The 19,538-nt window shown below is 33.6% G+C and overlaps 1 protein-coding gene and 1 pseudogene across 1 annotated transcript in view; both read right to left on the bottom strand.

Moving 5' to 3' along the window:
* Positions 1-19,538, bottom strand: part of STXBP5L (syntaxin binding protein 5L) — a 420,610-nt gene that overhangs the window by 359,314 nt on the left and 41,758 nt on the right.
* LOC141559534 (cAMP-dependent protein kinase catalytic subunit PRKX pseudogene) lies at positions 6,011-7,542 on the bottom strand (annotated as a pseudogene).

Below are 19,538 nucleotides of genomic sequence, written 5' to 3'. Positions count from 1 at the left end.
TGAATTAGATTTAAGTGAGAGAGGGCTGTGCAAGGTCATCTGCCTCCTTTTCCCCTTCAGAGGCATCTGCATTCAGTGGCCAGATATTGATCAAGATGACTGGAGATGGCCCTGGATGCAATGGGAAACCTTAGCCTTTTTAAGCTAAGATCTTTAACAAGTATCAGTTTGACTGAGGCCTCAACCCATTCAGTGATTAAGGCTAGGTAGCAATTGAGGCAAAAAATAATCTCTTTTACCCAGTCAAAAAATAGAAAATAAGAACAAACAACAGCAGTTCAAGATTACAGTTCAATTTCATTTTTCAGATTTTCCCATCCTTACCAAATAAATATATTCTCATTTAGAATCTATAGCATGAGAGCCAATTTATTTTTCTCTGAATTTTTTGAAAAAACAGCTTTCCTGAAACTCAGATTATGTATCTGACTACACAATGCTTTTTTTTTTTTTTCTTTTCCCTATTATCTGGAACTTCATGATAACATCCTAATTTACTTCTGGATCCTTGTTTGTCATAATTAAGAATATTTGAGCTAATATTTATATACTTATGAATTTAAGCAATAATTTTAAAAGTTCCATTAATATTTACAATATTTAGCTATTTTGCATTATTTAAATGTATCACTTTCACTGTGACATATTATTTTCTTTCTGATTTCTGTAAAATTAGGAACAAACTATAACATGCATGGTATTAGAGAAAAGGATGGGGTCAGAAGGTAAATTGGAATGAGGTAATAGTATTCATGTCTGTTAGCCAACAAATCGGCACTAATCTCAGTAAGTTATGACAAATAGTGGCAAGGGTAGGAGAACAATATCCTCCAGGAATTAATTTTTAAAATGAAAGACCATGAATCTTCTCTGGCTGTTCCTGCTTACATCTAGGAGGAGAAAAACTGCTGATATCATTGGCCAAAGACCCAGTTTCTGGGTTGGAATGTTTTCTCTTGCTCTTGAGGTTACTCTCTCCATGAACAAATTTCTCATTATATCAGGGAAAATGGACAGAATTTCCCCTCTTCGGTAATACAATGAAGACTGGAAATTTTTATGAATACAGAGTAACTCCCTTATTGACACAAATTATACCTATTTGTGACACAGTAAATGGTCTTCAAGAGTTGCTATAGTATACAGGAAAGTAAGGAAGAAAGGGGATAAACTAAGGGGGATGAGACTGATAGAAGGGAGGATAGATTAGGAGAGGTGAAAGTCAAAAAATAAAACACTTCATAATGGAAAGATTGAAAGGAGACAGTGTAGGATAAACAGAGGGAAAATAGGATAAAAGTATATATATATATATATATATATATATATATATATATATATATATATATGTAGTAATTATAATTGTGAAAAAAGTATAGCAAGTTTCTCTGATAAAGAGAAATACAATATATAGAAGAATTGCCCATGCATATGTTTTGAAAAATAAAAAGTTTTAATAAAAAAAAGTATATACCACTACTAGATCTGTATCCAAAAGAGATAAAAACAAAAAAAGAAAAAGACCTATATGGAGAGAAATATTCATAGCAGCTCTTTTAGTGGTGGCAAAGAATCAGACATTGAGGGGATGTTTATCAATTGGGGAAATGACTTAACAAGTTGCTTCATATGATTGTGATGATAAAATTGTGCTATAAGAAATGACAGATAGATGTTTAACATATATTGGACTACTTGCCATCTAGGGGAGGGCATGGGGGAAGAAGGGGAAATTGGAACACAGGGTTTTTGCAAGGACTAATGTTGAAGAATTGTCCATGCATATGTTTTGAAAAATAAAAAGCTTTAATAAAATAATAAAAGAAATAAAAAGAAATGACAGGAGGATGCTTTCAGAAAAATCTGGAAAGACTTGCATGAACTGATGCAAAGTCAAGTAAGCAAAAGAACATGTATATAGTAATTGCAACATTGTGTAATAATCAACTGTGAATGACTTAGCTATTCCCAGCAATACAATGAACCATGACGATCCTACAGGACATATGATGAAAAATACTATTTATTTCCAGAGACAAAAATGAAGACTAAATATAGATCAAAACACACTTTTAAAAACTTTCTTCACTTCACTTAGGTTTTGTTTTGTCTATTTTCTTTGACAACATGACTAACATGGAAATATGTTTTGCATGATTGTACAATAGGTTATATTGTTTGGCTTTTCAATGGGAAAGAGGAAAGGTAAGAATGGAGAGAATTTCAAAGAAACATTTTTGAAAGCAAATGTTAAAAGTTGTTTTTATACACAATTGGGGGAAATAAGATATTAAATTATATTTTAATCTAGTTCTGGTACACTGGGAAATATTGAAAGAGGCATGTGGTCCATCAGCAGCCTGCTTTCCCAATCCCAGTGAAAATGAGTACATGCTCTGCAATTTACAATCTGTCACTGAGATCAATGAAAACTCTGGACCAAATCTTCATAACAGTTCTCTGAAGAACTAAAGAAACAAGTTAATATCAGATTCTCCCTCTATTAATCATCAGTAAGGACATTTCATAGTTACCACATACAAACTACATTTCTTAGTGGATGGAAAAAAAACCAAAAGAGTTAAGATGACTCCAGAGTACTGAAGTGATATATAGTCCTAGGCTATCCTGTGATTGTTATTATTTGGAAATGACTAATATATTGATCCAAAACATTATTTTTACTATATATGCATAATACTGTTAAATTTTATTTATAATATCAAACTTAAAGTTATAAAATATTTATTAAAATGTTTTATTATGTAACTTGAATATTAACTATATTCTTTGTTAGTATACAAAGTAAATTGAAATAAACTCCACTATGTACATGTACATATGCACATATATATGAATATGTGTGTATGTATACAATGTAGTCTCTATTTTGAGGTTATATTTCCATTTTCCAATGTTTATTTTTGAGTGTATTAGACATAATACTAATAGTCTCTGAAATTCTATTAAAATTACACATATTTTGATTTTCAATTTTAGCTATAGCAAAAAAATCCCATCAGAGAGTTTATGAGAACCAATGTTATTTGCTTATACAATTTGATATTACTGCTCTACAATGCAATTTATTATTTGATTTATGTCCTTTCAATGTATGTGATACACCTAAAATATGTACATTTTAGATACTATAGCACCAACTTTCTTAGCAATATATGTGTGTGTGTATACATATATATATATGCATATATATATGCAAATAGATTTCTTTCTATTTCTAGGTACAAATTATGTTTTAGAATTCTGTTTACATTTTTCAAAGAATCTCATTTTCCTATTTATCCTAAGGGTATAGTTCAATTCCTATTACCTCAGTGAAATTTTGATCATTCCAGCTCATTTCACCCTTCTTTATACAACACTGCCTATTATCAGAGGTATCATATTCACAGCCACAAAACCACCTGACCCACCTTAAAATTTAATTCAGAAATAGTTAACAAAACATACAATACTGGTGCCAATTTTTACTTTTCTAAGTGAATATGCAGCCATTGAGATAATTTATACTTGAGCTCAATACCATTTGCCTACACAAAACTAATAACACATCTTGCAGTATTAAATCATTCTCTATTCATTTCATTTTTATTCATTTGATCTCTTCAGCTAAATTTTACGTTCCAAAAGGACAAGAATCATACCTTACTTTGCAACATGCAAGGTAACATGGTAGACATTCCAATGATTGATAGACTTTAAAAGTTTATAAATGTATAAAGAGCTGCTTTCAGAAAAACCTGAAAAAACTTATATGAATTGTTGCAAAATGAAAATATTGTACATAGTAACAACAACATTGTACAGTGATCAAATTATAAATGAATTAGTTATTCTCAGCAATATAATGCTCCAAGCAATTCTAATGAAAAGATGGTTGGGCTGAGCACCCTTCTTAAATTCTTTCTTGGGAAAGAATACTTTTAATTCTGTCCTCCAATCAGAGAGGCAAATGGAACTAAAGGTATTAATAAGGTATAAGTACTAAAGCTTAAGAAGTTTCACAGGATTATGAGTTTCCTGATAATGAAATTTCCTAAGGACATACCAGAATCTACTTCAAGGAATACATCTGGTGGGCAATTTACTCTAAAGCAAAAGAAGATTAATTCCTCTTTTACCTCACAGCTTTACCAGTACTTGAAGACTACTATCCATAGCTACTTTAAAACTTCTCCAGCATCCGGGGATGGAGCTTAGATGGCAGAGATGACACACATTTCTCTCTGACCTTCTTCTACTACCTTCACACTAATTATGAAATCTAGCCTCTGAATTAGCTCTGGACCATCAGGACCTAAAAATATTGGGAGTGCAGCAGAAGATAATTTTGAAGATCACCAGAAAAGGTCTCTTTGAATTGGAAATGGGAGGGAGGCAGCTAAGCACAAACAGCTGAGCACAAACAACAGCAAAGACAGCACAGAATTCCAGGGTGGTGCAGACTCCACATGGCAGAGAATCTATGGGGAGGAAACAGACCAGAAAAAGTCTGTTTCAACTGGAAATGGTAAGGAGGCCGCAAAGCATAAGCAGCTGAGTACAAAAGCCAGCCCTGACAGTGCACAGTCCCAAGGTGGTATAGACTCTGTAGGGTGGTGCAGAGAATCTACGAAGGAATCTACAGCAGTGTTGGCCACTCTGCCCTGGCTGCAAGCCAGTAGATCAGCAGAAAAGTTATAAAATATCCAACAAAAACACAAAGGTAAATAGTGAACGCCCAAACACTAGAATCTCATGGGACTTGGCCACATCCACCCAGTATGGGGAGTGAGTCATCACTGACCCAGCACAGCCATGGCCTCTTATAGAGGAAGCTTGGAAAACTTCTCCAGTCCTAAAAGTAGACCTTAACTTTTTTTTTTTAAATGAGTAAAAAAATAAAGAGGACTCTGACAATAGATAGCTTTTATGGTGAAAGAGAAGAACAAGCTTCAAACTGAGGAGAATAAAGGTAGATCATCTCCAGATGAAGCCCCAAAAGGTGATAAAACCTGGTCCCCAAACAAGACTCTCCTAGGAGAAATTAAAAAGGATCTTAAAAGAGAGCTAGAAAAAAATGGGGAAAGGAAATGAGAATTTTGCAAGAGGGTTTGGAAAGGCATATAATTCATTAAAAGAACGATTTGATAAAATGGAAATAGAAAACTCCCAGAAAAACAGAATTTGTGAAACAGAAAAAGAAAATAACTCCTTAAAAAACAGAATTTGTGAAAAGGAAAAAAATCAAAGAGAACTGCCTAGATCTCATAAAATCAGAAGATAAAATGACCATGGAAAGAATTCACCAAACACCTCCTGAAAGAGACCCCAAAATTAAAACCCCAAGGAATATCGTAGCTAAATTTCAGAATTATCAGATCAAGTAAAAAACATTACAAGCAACTAGAAAGAAATAATTCAAATACCAAGGAGCCACAATAAGGATTACTCACGACCTAGCAGCTTCCACTTTAAAGGATGGAAGGGCCTGGAATCTGATATTCCAAAAGGCTAAAGAACTTGGAGTGCAGCCAAAAATATATTACCCTGCTAAACTGAGCATTTTCTTTCAGGGAAGAGGATGGATATTCAATGAAACTGGTGAGTTCCATTTATTTTTTTAAATTTTTTTTGAAGCACTGGACATTTTAATGACAAATCTTAACATAATTTTTTTATACAAAGAATTATAAAATGTTTAAGATGAATAAAAACATATTTGTCCTTTAAGAGTTTTATCTCCCTAAAGAAGAGAATCTTGAAAAAAAAATCTGAAAAATAAAAATCATAGACTCTGCAAAGTACAAACATTTACATCTTTGCACAATCCCTGTGCTTAGGTTGATTTTATTTTCTTTATATACATATATACTAATTTGTGTTTACAATGTCACAAGTTTAGTATAAACTTATAAAGTTAAGTGTATGAGATAAAGCAAAAGACCAAAAAAAAAAAAAAAAAAAAAAAAAAAAAAGATCTGGCATAGCAGGAAAGGAACACTAACCTAAAGGATCTAAAGTAATCAATTTAATCAAATAATCTACTACTAAGTAGATTTCTGTAGTAACAATTGTTCAACTAATGCCAGATTTATACAATTAAAATTAAACTTCACCAGCCCTCTAATTTCATTTTATATAAATATGTGCATATATAAGTGTGGAAACTTCCTCATCCATATGAAAGAATTTCTTCATGTTGGCAGATGCCCAGTTCTTTTTTTCAAATGTGCTCAGACCATTCCACATCTTCTTACAGTTTCTTTCTATATGTGATTCCCTGTACTCAGAAATTCTTAAAGATGTCTAAGTCCTTAGGAGGCACAGCTGGTGTCTTATTCCAGTCAACTTCAGGATAAGCTTCAAATTTAGATGTATCACCATCATTGGAAACCTTCGGCACTATCGGAGGCTTCAGTTTTCTCTGGGGTACAGCATCCCAGTCCACAGACCTGAACCACCGGTGCTTTTTCAGATCATCTGCTCCATTCTTTCTTTCAATTGATCCTTGTATAGCATGGTTTCCAGTCCCCTTCACCATTCTGGTCATCTTCTTCTGTATACATTCTAACTTATCAATGTCCTCCTTCATGTTTCCTAGTCATCTTGTCCTCTCTATCACAAGAAGTTCTTAATAAGATCTTTTACATAGAGATCCAAATGCCTGGGGAAGTCTATTTTGCCTGCAAGAATTTTTTGATAGATGCCAATGGGTTGTCATCAAAAAATGGAGAAATCCAGACAGCATCTCAAATATCAGAATCCCCAGAGCTCACCAGTCTACTGCTCTTCCATGATCTTTACTTTGTATGACTTCTGGAGCAAGGTATTCTGGTGTCCCACAGAGTGTCCATGTTCTGTCTACTAGCTTTTTAGCAAATCCAAAATCAGTGAGCTTGATATGGCCTTCTTTATCTAATGATACATTTTCAGGTTTTAAATCTCTGTAAATTATTTCTTTGGAGTGCAGATATTCTATTGTACAGATAATCTCCACAGAGTAAAATAGTCCTGTGCTGTTATTAAACCGTCGCATGTTTCTTAAGTAGCTGAAAAGTTCTCCTCCAGAACATATTCCATCAACATATATAAAAATCTTTCATCATGGTAGGTCCAATATAATCTGATGAGAAATGGATGGTTGACTTCTTTCATAACTGACTTTTCATTGTGCACATGCTGCTCTTGCTTTAGCTGAATGACATCCAGAATGCTCATCACCTTCAATGCAAAATAATGTTTGGCTGTTCTTTCCTTCACTAGATGAACTCGTCCAAAGGTACCTGTGCCCACTGTAGCTAGCATATCGAAGTCTTGCAACTTGTAAGCTGGAAGCTCGGTAGAAGGGGCCAGGGAGCCCGGGCCCACTGCGGGTCTCGAGGAATGGGCGGGCTCCGAATCCCCAGATCCTGCGGACCCCAGTGTTGCCAGAGGGGGAGGGAGAGAGGGAAGAGGAGGAGGAGGAAGAAGACTCCCTTCGCTACCCCCGTTTCCTGCCCCGACCTTGGCCGCTTTAGCCGAGGACCTGGCAGCCTCCATGGGTGTAGGATGGGGAAAGTCAGAAAACAAGCCAGAAGCCGGGTCCTCCTACTTTTCCTCCTCCTCCTCCTCCTCCCTCCTGGTGCCTCCATTTATTTCATTTATTTTTGACAAAAAGACCAGAGCAAAATAAAAAATTTGACCTCCTATAATAAAATAAGAAAAGCTAAAAAAAAAAAAAAAAAAAAAAAAAAAAAAAAAAACAACTCTAGAGAACAATTTCTGTTATGGTTATACATAGAGAATACATGTATAATCTGATTTTCCTGTTATAATATAAAAAGACATTAGAGGTGGGAAGGAGATTGTAATAGAAAAAAGGGGGAAAGTACAAGGAAAATAAGGGAAATTACATCTCAAGAAGAGGCAAAGAAAATCTATTACAATTGAGGGAAAGAAGGATGGTGACAAATATTGTGTGAATCTGATTCCCATCAGATTTGCCTAAAAGAAAGAATATTAGATAAATTTGGTTTTATCAAGAAACTTCTCTCACCTTATAGAAAAGTAGTAGGGGAAAGGGAAAAAGGAAAGAAGTAGACTAAATAGAAGGGAAAACAGAAATAGTAGGGGAAAGATATAAGAAAAGGGAAGGGTCTCTAAAGGGGGAGGATTGCTTGAGGAAAGTAGTGCTCATAGGTAAAATATTAGGAGGAGGAAAGGGGGAAGTGAAAGACAAAAGTATAATTTGGGATTAATATGATGACTAGTTGATCAGTGGCATAGGTTAGGTTCACAAGGCAAGATAGTGAATAAAAATAGCAATCTAGTGTTTGACAAACCCAAAGATCCCAAATTTTGGGATAACAATTCATTATTTGACAAAAACTGCTGGGAAAACTGGAAATTAGTATGGCAGAAACTAGGCACAGACCCACATTTAACACCACATACTAAGATTAGATCAAAATGGGTCCAAGATTTAGGCATAAAGAATGAAATCATAAATAAATTGGAGGAACATGGGATGGTTTACCTCTCAGACTTGTGGAGGAGGAAGGAGTTTATGTCCAAGGGAGAACTAGAGACCATTATTGATCACAAAATAGAAAATTTTGATTACACCAAATTAAAAAGTTTCTGCACAAACAAAACTAATGCAAACAAGATTAGAAGGGAAGTAACAAATCAGGAAAACATTTTTACAGTTAAAGGTTCTGATAAAGGCCTCATCTCCAAAATATACAGAGAATTGACTTTAATTTATAAGAAATCAAGCCATTCTCCAATTGATAAATGGTCAAAGGATATGAACAGACAATTTTCAGATGATGAAATTAAAACTATTTCCACTCATATGAAAGAGTGTTCCAAATCACTATTGATCAGAGAAATGCAAATTAAGACAACTCTGAGATATCATTACACACCTGTCAGATTGGCTAAGATGACAAGAACAAATAACGATGAATATTGGAAGGAATGTGGGAAAACTGGGACACTGATGCATTGTTGGTGGAGTTGTGAAAGAATCCAACCATTCTGGAGAGCAATCTGGAACTATGCCCAAAAAGTTATCAAACTGTGCATACCCTTTGATTCAGCAGTGCTACTACTGGGCTTATATCCCAAAGAAATACTAAAGAAGGGAAAGGGACCTGTATGTGCCAAAATGTTTGTGGCAGCCCTTTTCATAGTGGCTAGAAACTGGAAAATGAATGGATGTCCATCAATTGGAGAATGGTTGAGTAAATTATAGTATATGAATGTTATGGAATATTATTGTTCTGTAAGAAATGACCAACAGGAGGAATACAGAGAGCTACAACTGATGCTGAGTGAAACGAGCAGAACTAGGGGATCATTATACACTTCAACAATGATACTGTATGAGGATATATTCTGATGGAAGTGGATATCTTCAACATAGAGAAGAGCTAATCCAATTCCAATTGATCAATGATGTACAGAATCAGCTACATCCAGAAAAGGAACACTGGGAAATGAGTGTGAACTGTGAGCATTGGTTTTTTTTTTTTGTTTGTCTGTTTGTTTTGTTTTGTTTCTCTTTCCAGATTATTTTTACCTTGCAAATACAATCCTTCCTTTGCAACAACAACAACAACAACAACAAAATTCAGTTCTGCACATATATATTGTACCTAGGATATACTTATTTAATATGTATGGGAATGTCTGCCATCTAGGGGAGGGGGTGGAGGGAAGGAGGGGAAAAACTTGGAACAGAAGGGAGTACAAGGGATAATGTTGTAAAAAAAAATTACCTATGCATATGTACTGTCAAAGAAAATGTTATAAGTATAAAAATTAATAAAAAACAAAATTAAAAAATAAATAAATAATATGATGGCAGGAAATACAGAATTAGTAGTTTTAACTGTAAATGTGAATGGGGTGAACTCTCCCATAAAATATAAGCAGACAGCAGACTGGGATTAAAAGCCAGAATCCTACAATATATTGTTTATAAGAAACACATTTAAAGCAGAGCAATTCATATGCATGTAAAATGCCTAATTGGGAAAACAAACCTGGAAAACAGCAATTCATATAGAGTAAAGTAAAAGACTGGAGCAGAACCTATTATGGTTCAAGTGAAGTAAAAAAAAAAAATCAGGGATAGCCATCCTGATCTCAGATCAAGCAAAAGCAAAAATTGATCTAATTAACAGAGATAAGGAAAAATTATATCTTGCTAAAGGGTACCATAGATAATGATGCAATATAAATATTAAACATATATGCACTAAGTGATATAGCATCTAAATTCCTAAAGGAGAAGTTCTAGAAAAATTACATATAATAGATCCTTGGAGAAAATTGAATAGAGAAAAAAAGAAGTACACTTTTTTCTCAGAATTCATGCAACCTGTACAAAAAGTGACTATATATTAGGGCATAAAGACCTCAAAATCAAATGCAGAAAGAAAGAAATAGTAAATGCTTTTTTTAATATCATGATGCAATAAAAATTACATTCAATAAAAGGCCAGAGGAAAATAGACCAAAAAGAAATTGGAAACTAAATAATCTCATTCTAAAGAATGAATGGATGAAGCAGCAAATCATAGACACAATCAATAATTCCATCCAAGAGAAAGACAATAATGAGGCAACATACCAAAATGTGTGGGTTGCACCAAAGCTTTAATAAGGGAAAATTTTATATCTCTAGGTACTTACTTGCATAAAATAGAGAAAGAGAAGATCAATGAATTGGGCTTGTAACTAAAAAAGTTAGAAAAAGAATAAATGAAAACCCTCCAATGAAATACCAAACTTGAAATTCTAAAAATAAAAGGAGAGTTCAATAAAATTGAAATTTAAAAACTATTGAATTAATAAGTAAAACTAAGTTAGTTTTATGAAAAAACCAACAAAATAGATTAACCTTTAGTTAATTTGATTAGAAAAAGAAAATAGGAAAATCAAATTGTTAGTCTAAAAATGAAAAGTCAGAACTATCTACCAATGAAGAGGAAACTAGAGCAATTATTAGGAGTTATTTTGCCCAACTTTATGCCAATAAATTTGACAGCCTAAGTGAAATGGTAGAGTACCTACAAAAATATAGATTGCCCAGATTAACAGGGGAGGAAATAAATTACTTAAAAAAGAAAAAGAAATCAAAAAAGCTATTAATCAATTCCTTAAGAAAAATTCCCCAAGACCAGATGGATTTACATGTGAATTCTACCAAACATTTAAAAATAATTAACTCCAATACTATATAAACTATTGAAAAAATAGGGAATGAAGACTCCTACCAAATTCCTTTATGACAGACATGGTACTGATACTTAAACCAGGTAGGATGAAAACAGAGAAAGAAAATTATAAACCAATCTCCCTAATGAATGTTGATACAAAAATTTTAAATAAAATATTAGCAAAAAGATTATAGAAAATCATCCCCAGGATAACACACCACAACTAATTAGGATTAATATCAGGAATGCAGGACTGGTTCAATATTAGGAAAACTATTTGCATAATATATCAATAATCAAAATTTAAAAACCATATGATTATCTCAATAGATGCAGAAAAAGCATTTGACAAAATCCCACACCAATTCTTAACAAAAACACTAGAAAGTATAGGAATAAATGGACTTTTCTTTAAAACAGTAGCATCTATTTAAAGCCATCAGCAAACATCATATGTAATGGAGATAAACTGGAACCATTCTCAATAAGATCAAGGGTGAAACAAGGTTGCCCACTATCACCATTACTATTCAATATTGTATTAGAAATGCTAGTTTGGGGAATAAGAGAAGAAAAAGAAATTAAAGGTAGAAACCAAAGTATTGCTCTTTTTAGATGATATGATGGTATACTTAGAGAACCCTAGAGAATCAACTAAAAAACTATTAGAAATAATCTACATCTTTAGCAAGGTTTCAGGAAACAAAATAAATCCACATAAACCATCAGCATTCTTAAATACTACTAACAAAATCCAAAATCAAGAGATACAAAGAGAAATTCCAATTAAAATAACTGTGGATAATTAAAATATTCGGGAATTTATCTGCCAAGGGAAAGTCAGGAACTATATGAATAAAACTACAAAACACTTTGCACACAAATAAAGTCAGATATAAGCAATTGAAAAAATATCAAGTTCTCTTGGATAATTGAGCGAATATAATAAAGATGACAATACTATCTAATCTATTTATTTAGTGGTATACCAATCAAACTCCCAAGAAACTAGTTTACCAATCTAGAAAAAAATAACAACAAAATTCATCTGGAAGAACAAAAGTTCAAGAATTTCACAGGAATTAATGAAGACAAAAGCAAATGAATGTGGCCTAGACCTGTACCAGATCTAAAACTATATTATAAAGCAGCAGTCATCAAAACCATTTGGTAATGGCTAAGAAATAAAGAAGTTGATCAGTGGAATAGTTTAGGTTAACAGAACAAAATAGTCAATGACTATAGCAATTTAGTATTCAACAAACCTAAAGGCCCCAGCTTTTGGATTAAGAATTCACTATTTGACAAAAAAGTTCTGGGAAAACTGGAAACTAGTATGGCAAAAAGTAGGCACAGACCCACACCTAATACCATATACCAAGATAAGGTCAAAATGGGTTCATGATCTAGACATGAAGAATGATATTATAAACAAATTAGAAGAACATAGGATAGTTTCTCTCTCAGATCTGTGGAGGAGGAAGGAATCTTTGACCAAAGAAGAACTAGGCATCATTATTGATCATAAACTAGATAATTTTGACTATATTAAGTTAAAAAGTTTTGTACAAACAAAACTAATGCAGACAAGATTAGAAGGGAAACAATAAACTAAAAAACATTTTTTCACCCAAAGGATCTGATAAAGGAAAAATTTCTAAAATATATAGAGAATTGACTCAAATTTATAATAGTTCAAGCCATTCTTCAATTGATAAATGATCAAAGGATATGAACACACAATATTGATCAGAGAAATGCAAATTAAGACAACTCTGAGATACCACTACACACCTGTCAAATTGGCTAAGATGACAGGAAATGATAATGAGGAATGTTGGAAGGGATAGGGGAAAACTGGGACATTGATACATTACTGGTGGAACGTGAATGAATCCAACCATTCAGGAGAGAAATTTGGAACTATGCTTAAAAAGATATCAAACCATTGATACAGCAGTGTTTCTACTGGGATTATATCTTAAAGAGATCTTAAAGGAGGGAAAAGGACCCACATGTGCAAAAAATGTTTGTGGCAGCCCTCTTTGTAGGGGCAAGAAACTGAAATCTGAGTGGATGCCCATCAATTGGGGAATTGCTAAATGGTAGATCACTGTAGAATACTATTATTCTGTAAGAAATACCAACAGGATTATTTCAGATGGGCTTGGAGAGGCCTACATGAACTGATGCTGAATGAAATGAGCAGAACCAGGAGATCATTATACACGAGAACAACAAGGCTATACGAGGATCAATTCTGATGGATGTGATTCTCTTCAACAATGAGATGATTCAAACCAGCTCCACTTGTTCAGTGACAAATAGAGTCATCTATACCCAGAGAGAAGACTATGGGAACTGAGTGGACCATAACATAGCATTTTAACTCTTTCTGTTTTTGTTTGCTTGCATTTTGTTTTCTTTCTCAGTTTTTTTTCTTTCTTCTTGATCTGTGCAGCAAGATAATTGTGTAAATATGTATACATATATTAGATTTAACATGCATTTTTCAACATACTTAACATATATTGGACTACCTGCCAGCTAGGGGAGGGGGTGGTGGAAAGGAGAAAATTTTGGAACAAAAGGTTTTGCAAGGGTCAGTATTGTAAAAATTACTCATGCATATGCTTTGTAAATAAAAAGTTTTAATAAAAAAAACTTCTCCACAGCAATTTGGAGCTGTGCACAAAGGGATATAAAATTGTGTATACATTGTGATCCAGCAGTGTCTCTCCTGGGTCTATATCTCAGAGAAATAAAAAAGTTGGGGGGAAGAAACCACTTGTACAAAAATGTTTGTAATAGCCCTTTGTAGTGGCAGGGAACTGGAAACTGAATGGATACCCATCAGTTGGGGAACAACTGAACAAATTATGATATATAAAGGTAATGGAGGGGCAGCTAGGTGGTGCAGTGGATAGAGCACCAGCCCTGAATTCAGAAGGACCCGAGTTCAAATCTGGTCTCAGACACTTAACACTTCCTAGCTGTGTGACCCTGGGCAAGTCACTTAACCCCAGCCTCAGAAAAATAAATAAATAAATAAAAGTAATGGAATATTATTGTTCTATACAAAATAATGAGCAGGTTAATTTAAAAAAAATCTCGTAGAGACTTACATGAACTGATGCTAAGTGAAGTGAGTAGAACCAAGAAAATATTGTACATAGCAACAAGATATGGTGATCAACTATGATGGCCTTGGCTCTTTTCAACAATGAGATGATTCAAAGCAATCCCAATAGACTTGTGATGGAAAGAGTCATCTGCTTCTAGAGAGAAGACTATGAAGATAAATGTGGATCACAAAATACTATTTTCATCTTTGTGTGGTTGGTTGTTTGCTTCTGATCTGATTTTTTTTTTTTGCTCAGCATGATAAAGGTTTGCACATGTTCAACCTATATTAGATTACTTGCTGTCCAGAGGAGTAAGGGAGAAAAATTTGGAACACAAGTCTTTGCAAGAGTGAATATTGAAAACTATCTTTGTATGTATTTTGAAAAATAAAAAGCTATTATCCAAGTTTTAAATTCTTCAGACTATCCACATACTGGATAAACTTCACTATTGTGATTGTTTCCTGAAACTCTCCACCTTATCATTCCCAGAACTTGTAACTTAAAATAAAACACAATACTTTAAGGACCAGAGGAAGGCATACCATTTCTTTGGTTATTTATTCTTAGAATACTATCATCTCCTTATTCCCACACCCTGGGACTCTTTTAATATGGCCTAAGATTATTAAAACAAAATTCACATAAAAATGTGAATGTCTGTTAAAACTTCTAATATATGCAATTATGTTTTGGGACTGAATAATTTGGGTTGTAATGTACACTATATGTATGTAAATACTATAAATACAAAGATAAATATATTTCCAAATCTGCATCACCTATCAAATTTTCTACAAATTTTATGTCTTTACCACCATATTAAAGCCTAAAATATTTGATCAGAGCGCTTATTCAGGCTGAAAGCAAGGTTCATGAATTTAAATTACATAGTATCATCCTAGTAGTTCTCCCTCAACTGCTTAAACCCTCTCTATTATACCAAACTGCTTTAAGTAACCTTTTTCTCTTACCCAGGCTCTCAGAGGAAGGATTGGCATACTACCTTCTCCAGTGGCTGCAACTCTGTTCCTTTCTCTTTATCTGTAGCCTGGTCCATGAGCAGAAGAGAAACCTTATAGTATTTCAAAAGGCTTCTTTTAAATCAAGTCAAACCCCAAGTGAACCTTATTCCTCCTATTTTGACAGCATTGTGCTCTCTAGTAAATAATCACTAGTTACAGCTCTTTTGTTAATCAATATGTGCCCCAAGCACCCTAGCAGAACTCAAAACTTAACTTGCTTCTCAATATTACAAAATATAAAATGAGTATCCATAACATGATAGTTTACAAAATAACTACTTAAATTAGATATTTTTAATTGCCCAAGAATCTTAATATTAAATAATCATAACACTGAACAAAGAATGTCCTCTTTGAAATAGATACAATTTCAAAGAATACACTTACATAAAAAATGAATCAGTCTTATATTCTGCACACACGCATACACATGCACACACACACATACACACTGCTTTTGAATTTGACTTGTAAACTGACTTGTAAAACTGTACTTAAAATTATAAAAGTTCATCTTTTTCATGCCACTCTGTCACACACAGAGACAGAGGTAACACACTCATACATCAGATATATTTCTAAACAAATCACATCCAATAATTTTTTTCCTTCAATCTCTTATGACCTGTCTCTTTTCTTTCACACACCAAGTATGTTTTCAACCCTCATTGGATTTTCCAATGACTTGACTCATATATCATTCAGATGATTAGTTCACCCCTCACTGAACTGTCCAGGGTAGATTTTATCTGATCATTTCCCCTTACCATCATCCTACCACATAACTCCCTTTGACCTTCTTACTCATTCCTAAATCACTGTCAGATTTTTATGCTTTGTTTCTTGGACATAGAGAAGACAATTGGCCCAATATATTCATGCTACCCACATTTCGTTTAACTCATGCTACATTGCTCACTAATCCTTTTATTCCTCTTACTGACTCCACAACAGCTGATCCATATCCTCTTCTCTCTTAAGTGCTGATATAAGCTTATTACTAACAAGGTCAAGACCATCTGGTCTTGTTTTGATCTATCCTTGTTTTGACCTCAAAATACCTGTCCTAATATGTATCTTCTCATTTTTCTCTCCTAACTTGAGAGGTATATCTCCTCTTCTTTAAAGATAATGCTTCCATATTTGCACCTCTTTTCATAACATTCATTAATTTTTTAAAAATTCTATAATCAGGCTATTACAAAAATTTTAAGCTCTCTATAAATCATAAATGATCTTTTCCCTAAATTCAGTGGTTTGTTCTTTTTCATCTTTCTAGTCCTTATTCTCTGATTCCTCTGTGGCATTTGACACTGTCAAATACTCAGGCTCAAAATTCTCTTCCTCGTTGGCTTCCATGTGCCAGTGGTATATTGGAAAGGGTACTAGGCTTGGAGTCAAAAGTCATAGGTTTAAATATCAATTATGATATTTGCTAATCCTGCGACTGTAGGTAAGTCATTTAGTCTAAACTTTCCAACTGCTATTTTAAATGTCGAACATTTCATCACCTCATGCTGTCCCATTTCTCCCTTCGGTCCTAACCCTATCTATTCTTCAATGAAATTTCACCCCCTCCATTAAGTTTTTTTCTACTTATTCTACTCCTTTCCTTCTATGACCTTCTTCCTGCAATACTTGCTGCATTAGTCATTTTGATTTTTGACTCTATGTCACCTAACAATGTAATATGGCAAGAAGTGCTAAATAGCTATGTAACTAAATCAATGAGGAACCCCTTCTGGAGATATGCTTATCTTTTTTCTTAGAGGAGGATTTCTTAACCAGGGGTCTGTGGATAGATTTTAAAGGGTTCCCATAGTTGCATATGAAAAAATTATAACGTTGTTTCAACAACATTGGCTTCTTTTATAATCTTATATATTTTAATGTATCTAAAAATGATGTTCTTCTATGAAGGAGACCAAGGCTTCTCATTTTTTTTTTTTTTTTTTTTTTTGAGGCTGGGGTTAAGTGACTTGCCCAGGGTCACACAGCTAGGAAGTGTTAAGTGTCTGAATTCAAGGCTGGTGCTCTATCCACTGCGCCACCTAGCTGCCCCCTATTTAAGACTTATTATCTAAGAAGACTTCTGTTTGGTTTCCTGCCTGTTTTCTTTGAAAACCCACCTACTCTAAAATTAAAATTTGAAGTGTTTGATTATATATTGTTTTGGAAATGAGAGACAGCTAGTGCTTAATTTAAAGTTACCACTAATTCAGTTTTCAAGGGGAAAATATGGCCCCTTATCTTCTTTTTGGTCATTAATACCAAACTGCTATTTTCTACGATTAAGAACTGGAAACTTTTGCAAAGTTAGTAATTGCTAGAGGAAAAAATAACCTGCTATAGAGGTCATTCTTTGTTTATATCTTCAAATGCACAAATGCTTTTATAGAGTTCCTAATCCAGTATAATCTCTGATAAAAATTAATACCCAGAACATGATACATTATGCAAGATCTTCAGAAGAAGTGTCTTTCCAGGCTGCAAGTGGGGAAATTATTCTTTTTCTATCAGCTTCCTTAGACCTCCCAACATAAACATTTTGCTTTGATTGTTTTTATTCAATTATCCATTTTTTCTTTAATTTAATTTTTAGCACATATAATATCAACCCATTTCAAAATATTCCACAACATGAAACCTATTTACATCACAAAACTAAAGGGAAAAAAGAAAATAAAAAATAAGTATGCATCTCATGTATACAAAATGCAACTTACTCATTTTCCTATGCCTGCATATTCAGGTATATCTCACTTTAGAGAATGATTTAACTAGAGAAATGACTATGAAACCAATAAAGTACATTTCTATGAAATGAATCAAATTTGTACATTCTGTTATGTTTTAAAATATAGATAAACTCCTTAGAGAAAAAAATTAGCCCTCAGATATAATTTTTAAAAGGTAAACAATTAAAAGCCCACATTTAAAGAAAAAAAATCTTTTTTTCATAATATCTTGAGATATTATGGCAGTCTAGTAAGGAGGAAAAAGCATGGTATTAGGAATTAGGAACCATTGGTTATGGTCCTGACTCTGCCATTGATTGCTGACCTTGAGCAAAGGTCACATTTAAAATCATAGAAATCTGGAACTTTAGCTGAGATGTGAGCTTTAATGTTATCATCTATAAAACTTTTCTTCTATCTAGGTCCAACATTCTATGATTCTTTACAGTACTAAACATAAAGCTCACCTTATAAATACTGCACTAGAAACTTTCCCTCAGAACAAGATCCTTATGAGACAAAAATATTTTCATCTATTTCTTTCTATCTCAAGAAAGTATTTTCTATTTTAAAATTCCAGGTTTATAAAATTAAGCACCATAGATAATAATTAATAATTTGTTTTCCAATTGAAAAAGGGCTAAATTTTTATTTATTGAAGACTGGTTTGGACTGTTGGCACATTAAAGAATACTTGCTGTTTATTTATCTTCACTCTGTGAGTTACAGATCTACCGTACAAAAGAACCCTTGCTTTTTACCATCTTCAATACAATGAGGTATGATTTACCACAGTAAATGTAGAAATTATTTCGAAGGATATCCCTTTCCTAAGTCAATTAAACATATTTATTAAGTGATTATTACATGCCAGGAACTGTACAAAAAGAGGCAAAAGGCAATTTCCTTCTTCAAGAAGTTTACAATCTAAAGAGTAAAGCAGAAAAAATGCCCTGAGCTGAGAAATGAAGTGTCTTATTCCTGGAACAGCCAGGAAGGCAGTGCCACTGTATCAAATAGTGTATGATAGGGAGCAAGGAGTAAAAAGACAGGAAAATTAGGAGTGGTTTAGATTATAAAGAGCTTTGGATGCCAAACAGAGCATTTTGTAGTTACTTGTAGAAGGAAGAGAGAACCACCAGAGTTTATGAATCAGATCTGCAATTTAGGAAAAATCACTATAATAGCTTTATGGAGAATGGATTGGAGTGAGGAGAGACTTGAGGAAGGTAGACCCACCACCTGGCTATTGCAGTAATCAATGCAAGAAGTGACAAGGGCCTGCACTAAAGTTCTGGTAGTGTCAGAGGAGAAAGTTGGAATAGAAAGTTCACTAGAATCTCATTTAGCTCTAATGATTCTAACTCCCACTGCATCCAGGGCCATTTCCAGCCATCCTGATCTAAATCTGACCACTGAATCCAGATATCTCTAGAG

Source organism: Sminthopsis crassicaudata, chromosome 3 (assembly GCF_048593235.1).
Source record: "Sminthopsis crassicaudata isolate SCR6 chromosome 3, ASM4859323v1, whole genome shotgun sequence".
NCBI classification, from domain to species: domain Eukaryota; kingdom Metazoa; phylum Chordata; class Mammalia; order Dasyuromorphia; family Dasyuridae; genus Sminthopsis; species Sminthopsis crassicaudata.
The sequence above is the reverse complement of the archived record's forward strand: the minus strand, read 5'-3'. Positions and strand labels throughout refer to the sequence as shown.